General features: G+C 48.7%; 1 protein-coding gene across 1 annotated transcript in view; it reads right to left on the reverse strand.

Annotated features, from left to right (window-relative positions):
- The window catches only part of ABAT (4-aminobutyrate aminotransferase), a 49,694-nt gene extending 39,906 nt beyond the window's left edge, over positions 1–9,788 (reverse strand). Inside the window, exon 1 of the mRNA XM_035131268.2 lies at positions 9,718–9,788. The gene's annotated coding sequence lies outside the window, so the exon portion shown is untranslated. The remainder of the gene's footprint in view (positions 1–9,717) is intronic.
- Positions 9,789–10,231: the final 443 nt, after the last annotated feature.

The raw sequence follows: 10,231 nt of genomic DNA on the forward strand, positions 1-10,231 counted from the left end.
GCAGTTCAGCAACATCTGGAGGGCCAGCGGTTAGTGGGATACCTGGTGGTATCCCAGACCGGCAGCTGCTGCATTAGATGCCTCGCTGTGGTTGCACAGGGTTCAAGAGAACGGGTCCCGTCAGGTTCACGTGGCATTGTCTCAGGGGAGGAAATGTCCTGACTGAGGTGCCGCAACCACCAAGCGCCACGGTCCTCAGCTGCTTTTATGAAATTGACGAGGTTCATCTGCAGCAATTTTTTTAAAAAATTGATTTCTGCAAAGTTAATAGACCTGGCTAAGAGAATCCCGCAATCCGAGCTGCTCGCCGTCCTCGCTGACACCATCGGCACAGAGTTAATGAGTTGATCAGAGGCTGAAGTTCCACAGCGTGACTGCAAGATCTGGCTCCAAAGCACAATTATTGATTGGGGTTTCTTTTCTTTTATTTTTTTAATCTGGAAGACAAGGCTCCCTTTATGACTTTTGACCAGATTTAACAGCCAGGCATCTCCTCCCCACTCTGCAGGCAGTCATAAAACCAGGCACTGGAACAAGAAGGAAATGACCGAGAAGGGAACGTGGGTGAGGATTAACACAATTTGGAACAGTGCACAGAGAGGGACATTTATCCCAGTTTCTCCTAATGCTAGAAAGCATGGAGCTACACAAGAAGCTGTCCTACACTAAGGTAGCTCCTTGGGTTCATCTGTCTCAGGGCTGGGGGACCTCTGGCCTACAAACCCATTTTCCCCAAACCACATCCACCAACTGACAAAACCCATGACATCATCTCTTGGGTAGGAGGACGGTGTTAAATCCTACATTGGCTGTGCACCTATTCCCGGCACGGAGGAAGGGTATGCAGCCAAAGCAGCAAGATTTAACTGCTACTTTTATTAACTGATGAGTGGGGAGTTAAATCCTGCTCAGTTCAGCAAATTCCATGGAACCCCCATGCTAAAAAAGAAAGGGAAAAAACACTCTGTTTTAGCAGCACCTTGCAAGGTGCTTTGAAGTTCCAACTCTGGGACGTCAAAGCACCTTGCACTTGATGTCATTGTGGCATCGGGTAATGGACAGGTGAGGCTGCTCCTGATAATGATCTGGCCCACGGATCCAAAAAGGTTCCCCATCCCTGATCTAGCTTGTGACTGGCAGTGACTCGCCAGGATTTCAGCCGGGGGGTCTCTTACAGCCCTCCCTGGAGATAATGAGCATTGCACCTGGGACCTTGTGCATGCAGAGCTGTAGCACTGAGTTATGTCCCATTTTGCTTTTTACTAGGTTCCCTAAGCAGGTAAAGGTAAAGGTAAAAGTAAAGGACTCCTGACCGTTCGATCCAGTCGCGGACGACTCTGAGGTTGTGGCACTCATCTCACTTTACTGGCCGAGGGAGCCAGCATCCAGCTTCCGGGTCATGTGGCCAGCATGACTAAGCCGCTTCTGGCGAACCAGTGCAGCACACGGAAACGCCGTTTACCTTCCCGCCGGGGCGGTACCTATTTATCTACTTGCACTTTGACGTGCTTTCGAACTGCTAGGTTGGCAGGAGCAGGGACCAAGCAACAGGAACTCACCCCGTCGCGGGGCTGTAATCGACACTACAATTGACAAAGACACATCGAAATCAACTGCAAATGCCCCTGAGTTCAATCAATAGATTCCAATGTACTACCTGGTTACTCCTCTGCAGATAGAATCAACACCCTCCAAATGTTGTTGGACTCTAACTCTCATGAGCCAGCATGGCCAATGGTCAGGGATGATGGAAGTTAAATTTCAAAGGCATCTGGGAGGACACCATGCTGCTGCAGAGTGTGAACTCAATTCCCAGCGACTTAACTGTTGCTAAACTACTCAGAATAGCCACGATTCTGAAGACATTTCCAGAGAGTTTTGCAATACCTTAAAATCTAACAAATTTATTATGGCGCATCCTTTTTGTTAACTGGACTCCATTTCATCTGATGCAATCAATCACTCAATCAATCCCTTTATTATGATAAATGACCAGTATTCACATCTGATGCAATTCTAAGACACTGTGGAATTAAGCATTTGAATGAGAACGAAAACAGAAAGCTGTTACAATTTACTAACGCAACCTCCTTTTGTAGGCAGTGCAAGGCAGGCTATTCAGAGCCTGAGGAAGCTGAAATGTTAGAAGATTTGGGACTAACACCGCATAAATAAACCGTGGAATTGCTCCCATAGGGTGTAGTGTCGGCCACCAACTTGGATTGCTTTAAAGTGGAATGGTCTCCCTTGAGAGGTGGTGGACTCTCCTTCCTTGGAGGTTTTTAAGCAGAGGTTGGTGGGCCACTTGTCATGGATGCTTTAACTGAGATTCCTGCATTGCAGGAGGTTGGACTGGATGACCTTTGGTGTCTCTTCCAATTCTAAAATTCTATGATTCTATGGAAAGTGGATTAGACAAATTCATGGAGGATGAGGCTACCAGTGGCTACTAGCCTTGATGGCTATGTTCTAATCCCTCTGTCATGTCCCTAAATACCTACTGTTGACACCTGTCTGTCTTGAGAGACAATGGAGTGCATCTCCAGGGATGAAGTCAAACAGTGTATTGACCTCTCTGGGGCACGAGCCTGGGCAATGTGTATGGAGGTCCTGGGCTGCCCAGATGACAGATGACATCTGTCTTGCTGATGTGGTCCAAAGGAAAGCAGAGCAAGACATTTGGCACCAGCTTGGCTGCAGAAGTTGCGAGACAGAGGCATACACGGCACGATCCAATCGCCTTAGGGATTCCACTCTTTATTTGTGTTGCCCTTTCTTCTCCTGAAGATGTCCCACAAGGCAGTGGGTAAAGACTTTCCCCTGGGGTTTACTCCCAAATCCTTTCTCATGAAGGAGTAGAGCCACATGGCAGCAGAGGTTTAGGATCAGAATTTTCCTTCTCCTAGATGGGCTACCTTCCCAGGTTGATGAGCCCCACCTGCCCCTCATGTGCAGAAACCACCTTCTTGACCATTGGACCCACTATTGGTCTCATCCGTTCATCCACTTGAGCTTGTCTTCACATGCAGGGGAAGTCCCTAACTGACCGAGGGTTTGAGACCCCCTTGGCTACCCTCACCTGGTTTAGCCAGCCAGACACAGAGTAATATAACAATACAGTGGTACCTCTGGTTAAGAACTTAATTCGTTCTGGAGGTACGTTCTTAACCTGAGGTGCCACTTTAGCTAATGAGGCCTCCTGCTGCCGCCGCACCACCGCAGCACAATTTCTGTTCCCATCCTGAAGCAAAGTTCTTAACCTGAGGTACTATTTCTGGGTTAGCCGAGTTTGTAACCTGAAGCGTTTGTAACCCGAGGTACCTCTGTACGCAGGATTCCCAGGTCTATGCAAGCTACATCTAGATACTGAACACATACATCAGATACACATGCATTATACCAGAAATGAAACTAAGCTGAACTCTTTGGACCCAAAGACATTTCAAGCTTTTCAGGCAAAACAAGACACCCTGTTTTATCATGGCACTTAACAGCCAGTCACCCATACAAACATTTCTTTGTTGGCTGCAGACTTCTGCTTGCAAAGATCTTTCTGACTGAAAGATTTTGGAAAAAGTGTTTGTCCTCAAACCCAAACACAGCCCCAGAACAAAAATGGCAAATCTGCATGTTATATCCTCACAGCAACCACTCCAATTTACCCAAAGTTAAAGGGTAAAGTTACAGGGGACCCCTGACCATTAGGTCCAGTCGTGACCGACTCTGGGGTTGCGGCGCTTATCTCACATTATTGGCCGAGGGAGCCGGCGTATAGCTTCCAGGTCATGTGGCCAGCATGACAAAGCCGCTTCTGGCAAACCAGAGCAGCACATGGAAATGCCGTTTACCTTCCCGCTGTAGCGGTTCCTATTTATCTACTTGCATTTTGACGTGCTTTCGAACTGCTAGGTTGGCAGGAGCTGGGACCGAGCAACGGGAGCTCACCCCGTCACAGGGATTCAAACCCTGACCACCTGATCAACAAGCCCTAGGCTCAGTGGTTTAACTACAGCGCCACCTGGGTCCACTCCAATTTGCCCAAAGTTACTGATATTTAAAAATTGTGTGTGAGAGTGTTTTAAACCAGCCTCTGCTGACCACACATTAATTTTGCTAATCCTTAATGGCCCCAAAGGAATGTTTGTGTGCTGTACGTGAAAATTTAAAAGAACTTCTGCTTCTGGCCCACCAATGGCAACCCTTACTTGCCACAGAAGACCAGGCAAGAAGCCTATTGACAAGCACACCTGAAAGGGAAGAATCTGTCTTACGCCAGGACCAGTTAACACAGTACTACCAATGTGCTGCCCTCCAGATGTTGCAGACTTCAACTCCTCAGCTCTATCTCAATGGCAGCATTCATTTAAAAGCAACCCCAACTTCGGGTTAAAGCTGTTACTTAGCAGAGGGCAGCTTCCTATGACGAGGCAAGGTCCATAGCTCAGGGATAGAGCATCTGCCTTGCATGCCAAAGGTCCCTGGTTCGATCCCTGACGGCCTCTCCAGGTAGGGCTGGGAATTGTCCCCTACCGGAAACCCTGGAGAGCCACTGCTTGTTGTCAGTGTAGACCAGAGATTTTCAACCAATGTGCCGTGAATGATGGTCAGGGGTGCCATGGGCAACACTGGGCTCCATCCCTCTTTCCTTCCCTCCCTCCTCTGATGCCCTCTTGCATCTCTGCCTCCCCAAGGCTTACATGGCTGTTTGTTGCAGCAGCAGCCCTGGCTACAAGCTCCGCAGGTGAATGGTGCTTCTGGGGCTGGCCAGGGGGTGCTGGTTGCCAGGAGGTGAAGCAGTCTCCGAGTAAGCAAGCAAGCAAATGGGCAAGGGAGCCCAGCCAGCCAGTCCTTGCTGTTGGGAATGGACAGACAAGTCTCAGGGAGGCACCTCTCTTTGGGGTGGGGTGGGGGAGCTCAGAGATCAGGGGTGGTAGCAGTGGCTGCCCAGAGGACTCCCGGGGAGAGGAGAGGAGGTTGAGAGAACACTCCACAAGGAAGGGTGTTCAAAAAAGGATGAGAGGCTGCCAGCTCTGCAGGCAAGGGGTAACATAACAGGGCTCCTGAGCCCCAAAGGGGTGCCACAGAAAGGAGGTAGTTGGTCAAGGGATCCGTGGATTCTAAAAGGTTGAAAACCTCTGGTGTAAACAATATTGGGTTAGATGGGCCATTGGCCTGACTCATAGAATTATGGAATGGTAGAATTGGAAGGGATCCCAAGGGTCATCCAGCCCAACCTCTGCAATGCAGGATTCGGTATTAAGCAGCTTGTTTGTACTGTATGTTCCTAGGGTGTCAGTCAATCTGCTTATGCACACAAGCAGCTCATGTCTTCTGCAGATCAGAGTACAAATTAAACCGCAGCTCATTTCTGCCAAGCAAAGCCAAATGGCAACCTCTCCTGTTCCAAAGATCACTGTAATTGCCATCATTATTCCTTCGGAGCCGGGAATCAGCAGTGACTAAGCCCGGGCCTTGATCTGCAGGAACTGCAGCCCCTCCCTCCCACACCGGCAACAGGATCAAGCAAAGAACAGGTGCCGCCCCTGGGGAACAGATGCAATCCTGGTGTTTTGCATCCACCACAAAGTGGCAGGCAGCTGCTCCAAACACATCACCTCATTTGGCTGAGAAAACTTTGCTATGCTGTTCCACTGGAACTTCCTAGGCAAATACACCCGGAAAAATGAGCCTAAGGGCCTCATTCCCTCTTGGGCAATTTGCCGGGGGCCACATGCTGGGTGCAGGTGGGCCCAGAGGCAAAGGGGGTGGGCAGAGCAACAGGTGTAAATTTTACTTTGTACAGTAGGCTAGTTTCGAGGCACATTCGCAAGCTCCCTATCCTCCACTCATGCAACCAAGAGTTATTATCAGTTCAAGGGCACATTTCAAACATGCAAGCTTGTTTTCTACTGCTCCAGAGGGTAGGACCCAAGCCAATGGATTCATAGGAGAGGAAAGGAGATTCCGACTAAACATTAGGAAGAACTTTCTGGCGATAAGTGATGTTTGGCAATGGAACGGACTCCCTCAGAAGTTAGTGGGCTCTCCTTCATTGGAAGTTTCTAAACAGGGTATGGATGCCCACCTGTCAGGGATTATTTAGCTCGGATTTCTGCATTGCAGGGTGTTGGACTGGATTACCCTTGCGGGGGGGGGGGGGGGGGACCTTTCCAAGTCTACAATTCTGTGATTCTATGATTCTATACCCCTCTAGCTGCAGGTGATGGGAAAGACCAGGCCTCAGGCTGCTACCCTGCCCTGGACCACCACTGCCTGTGCTCACTAGCCTGGTGAAAAAACGGCATGATTCGGCGCAAGGCGAATTCCCTACGCTGAAACAGCAAATCGATTAAACAGTACCTAAACATGACTCAGCACAGAAGAGCAAAGCAGAACCGCTTCGTTTGATGGCTATAGCAAGATAATTGATATATGGTCTTATAACGTGCTCCCTGCTATCCAGGATCTTTCTACCGTCCACTGCTAGGAAAGGTTTCCTCCTCCCACCCCCACCCCAAATTAAAATTAAATCAAACCAACTAGAGGGAAGTGAGAGGAGAAGGAACAGGAGGGCTGTTTCTGGTTCCAACCAGGCAAGAGAAGGGATAAGGGCTCCTTTGCAAGACCCCTTTCTGCATAAGTGCACCAGAATTTATTGTGATAATTTACAGAGAACCGCAGCAATGCTCTCTTCCATCCAGTTTCAATCCCTAGAATGCATGAACCCACCCCCACCCCCTTTTCAAAACATCAGAGCAACACCAGTCAAAGAACCGCTTGCGGCTGACAATCCCTGGAAGAAGAAGGCCTTAATTGGAAACCAGCCACGATAAAAGCAGTTGATATGAGGGAGTACTTGAATGGAAAAGAAATCCCCCCTCCAAAGACTCAAACTGTTTGGGATCTTTTGAAGGAAAGAGGTTTTCTTACATAAGGGGACAGAGACACAAATAGTCATTTGTGGCAAGGAAAACAGAGTGGGGGTGGGGCAGAAAAACAAGGGAATGGAGACAGAGAGCAAAGAAAGCGTCATTTCACAGGGGGCTTTGCAACCCTCTCCCCAGGTGCAAATATGGATTTGGGGGAGTGTTGTGTTAAGAGTAAGTGGGTGATCAAAAACTGATCACCTGCCACAAAAGGGAGGTTTTAGTATTGAAACACATAGCACAGACAGACAGACAGACAGTGGTAATGCTAACCATACTCAGAGTGAACCTATTGAAATTACAGTAATGGACATGGCTAACTTAGGTTCATTAATTTGAGTAGGACTTGGTTGGATACAACACAGTGCAGAAAATGCTGTGCTTCCTGCTGCTTTTTTGTCTTCAGGCTCTTCCCATCAAGATTTGGCTAAGGTCTTTTTGAGTATGGGTTGGGAGGGAATCTGAGAAGAAAAGATGAGCACAAATGCTACATTTTCTGTAACTACAGAAGATAAGGACACAAGATTCTTTGGGCTGGGTATGTTCTACAAGTGTTGTAATCAGCCCTGGGGACAGCATTCATCATCCTTTGGAATCTAAGCTTTCTTTAAAAAAAAAAAAGCTGCTAGTCCTCAAGGCTTCCAAGTTAAATTCCGGGGGTCAGAGGTTGGGACTTTAGTACCTGGCTATCTGTCTCCCAAACATCATTATCTTTGCGGGTGAATATTGATTTATTTAAAATATTTGAGTACAGAATATGAGATATGTAGAAGGAACTTTATCCCGGGTCAAAATTGGTTAGCAGTCTGGTTTTTATCACCCTTTGACCTCTTCAAACTCTACAGTTCCATTTAAAAAACAGTCACGTATTTTGGACTTGCAAGAAATGGGTGGGTTTATTTTAGTTAGTCACTTGCCTTTCAAGTAGTTAAATGGTTAAGTTTCATAAGCACTCGCAGTTTTGATAAACAAAACCTGCCAATCATTTGCTAAAAGGACATCCTTAGAGTCCCTTGGTGGGATGGTTAACAAACTAGAACCAAAACTGCTACAAAACAAAACTCTCTGATTAAAATATTCCTTCACTGATGGAAACAGCCCCCGCCATTCAATCAACAAGAGTAGTTGATTAATCCACCGATGAAGCTGATGAAAAGCTTGCAGCACAAATTCCAATGTGCACCTGCCCAAACCGTTTGCTTGTTTTGATAATGCAATTGAACCTTTAAATTTCTGGGAGTGGTGATGGGAAGAGTGTCCAAAACAAACTACAGAAAGCATCTAAGAATGTTATCCTTGGGCAGAGGCTGGCTGGCTGGTCTGAATCGGCTTCCTGTTCCTCAGGAAAGAAGGACCATCCAGGAGGGGTGGAGAGGAGCAAAGAGGCTCAAGTCAGGATGTTGGTGGTGGTGATGAATTCATGGAGGATGATACTGTCTTTGGCTACTAGCAACAATGGCTTGCTCGGCCTTCACAGTCAGAGGCAGCAATGCTTCTGAATACCAGTTGCTGGAAACCACAGGAAAGCAAAGCAGCCTTGAGTTCAGGTTGTGCTTGCGGGTTTCCCCCAGGCATCTGCTCAGCCACTGTAACAGGCATCCCCAAACTGTGGCCCTCCAGATGTTTTGGCCTACAACTCCCATGATCCCTAGCTAACAGGACCAGTGGTCAGGAATGATGGGAATTGTAGTCCAAAACATCTGGAGGGCCAAAGTTTGGGGATGCCTGCACTGTAAGAACAGGATACTGGACTACATGGGTCATTGGCCTGATCCAGAAGCCAGAAGCTCTTCTGATGTTCTTACCATGAGAGCACCTGGAAAGGCTCACAAGAGACACTGGGCATTGTCAGAATTGAAATCGTTTCCCCAAAATTTGACCAATGGGGAAGATTCTTTGAGAATGGGATGGGGTGTGCAGTGGGATGAGAGTCCCTAAGAAGGGTAGGCTAGATTTGGGGAAATGATGGAGACGAAGTGAATATCTTGAAGCTGTGTCCTCAATAAAGGGTTTTTTTGGGGGGGTTAGTTCCCTTGAAGAAAAATGGGGGACAGGACATTAAGGGGTGGCTCTGGAAATAGATTAAGGGAACCCCCCCTCAATGCACAATGGGAATAATGGGGAGAGTGGAGAGTTCAACATGGAACTGGAGGAGGAGAGTGACATTGGGGGTGGGAGGCGAGAAAGGCCACAAGGCAGTGGTGGCCAAACTTGGTCCTCCAGCTGTTTTGGGACTACAATTCCCACCATCCCTAGCTAACAGGACCAGTGGTCAGGGATGATGGGAATTGTAGTCCCAAAACAGCTTGAGGGCCAAGGGGCTGAGGGGGCAGGATGTTGTAGAGGTAGAAACATGGGGGGTGGAGGTGAAGAGGGCTAATAAGAAGCCTCCCCACTATAAAGGGGGAGGGCGAAGAGAGCGACTGGGAAGAGAAACCAGACAGAACCAGAAATCTCCGAGATGAGGACGTAATAAAGAGATTGGGAGGGGGCAATACTGGAAAAGGTTACCCCCAGTAGATCAGGGAGGCACACTGATGTCCCCACCCCAGCCCCCAAAAAGATGGGAGAAGCAGGATGCAATAATAGATGAAAGGGAAAGAAAATAAATTCCTTAAAAGGGATTACATAAAGACCCCCCTACTGTATTAAGAATTGAAGGGAAGGGGTTGCTCCTCCTAATTGTTATCTATCCTGTTCACAGGTAGGTATAAAATGGAGGCTATCTTCTCGCCTCCTTCCCGAGATAAGCGGAAGAGCGGCAAAGAAGCAGAGCCCTCCCCCTACTCACCGCTTTCCAGGCAAACGCCGGCTCGCTCCGACCTCAACCGCTTTCGCCCCCGTCTAGCCGCGCGGCCGCCGCGGTCCTCAGCTTGCAACTGAGCAGCCGGGAGGGCGGATCGCAGCTGGCCCGCTCGCCGAACGCGCCGCAGCCAATCGGAGCCGAGCTTTCGCCGCTCCGTTGCGGCGCCGGCCAATGGGAGGAACCGAGCGCGACACACCCCTCCTCTGAGGAGGGGAGGGGAAGAGTTGTTTTGTGCGTTTGGGAGGAAAGAGGGTAAATCTAAAAGGATGGGGGTGGGCGAGATGGAGGCAGGCAGGCGGATGGGGTTTGCCTCTGAGACCGTGGCAGGTGGTCCCTTTGATCAGCCTTTGGGGATGGGCAGTTTTTAACAGTGGTACCATTTCTTTTGAAACGCAGAGGAAGTGTCAGGCTCAAGTCTACCTGCATCAGATCCCCCCCCGAAGATCTGGCTTCCCTTAACATTCCCCTTGGCCCTGCTTACTCACAACAGGGGAGAGGA

Source organism: Zootoca vivipara, chromosome 14 (genome assembly GCF_963506605.1).
Source record: "Zootoca vivipara chromosome 14, rZooViv1.1, whole genome shotgun sequence".
Lineage (NCBI taxonomy): Eukaryota > Metazoa > Chordata > Lepidosauria > Squamata > Lacertidae > Zootoca > Zootoca vivipara.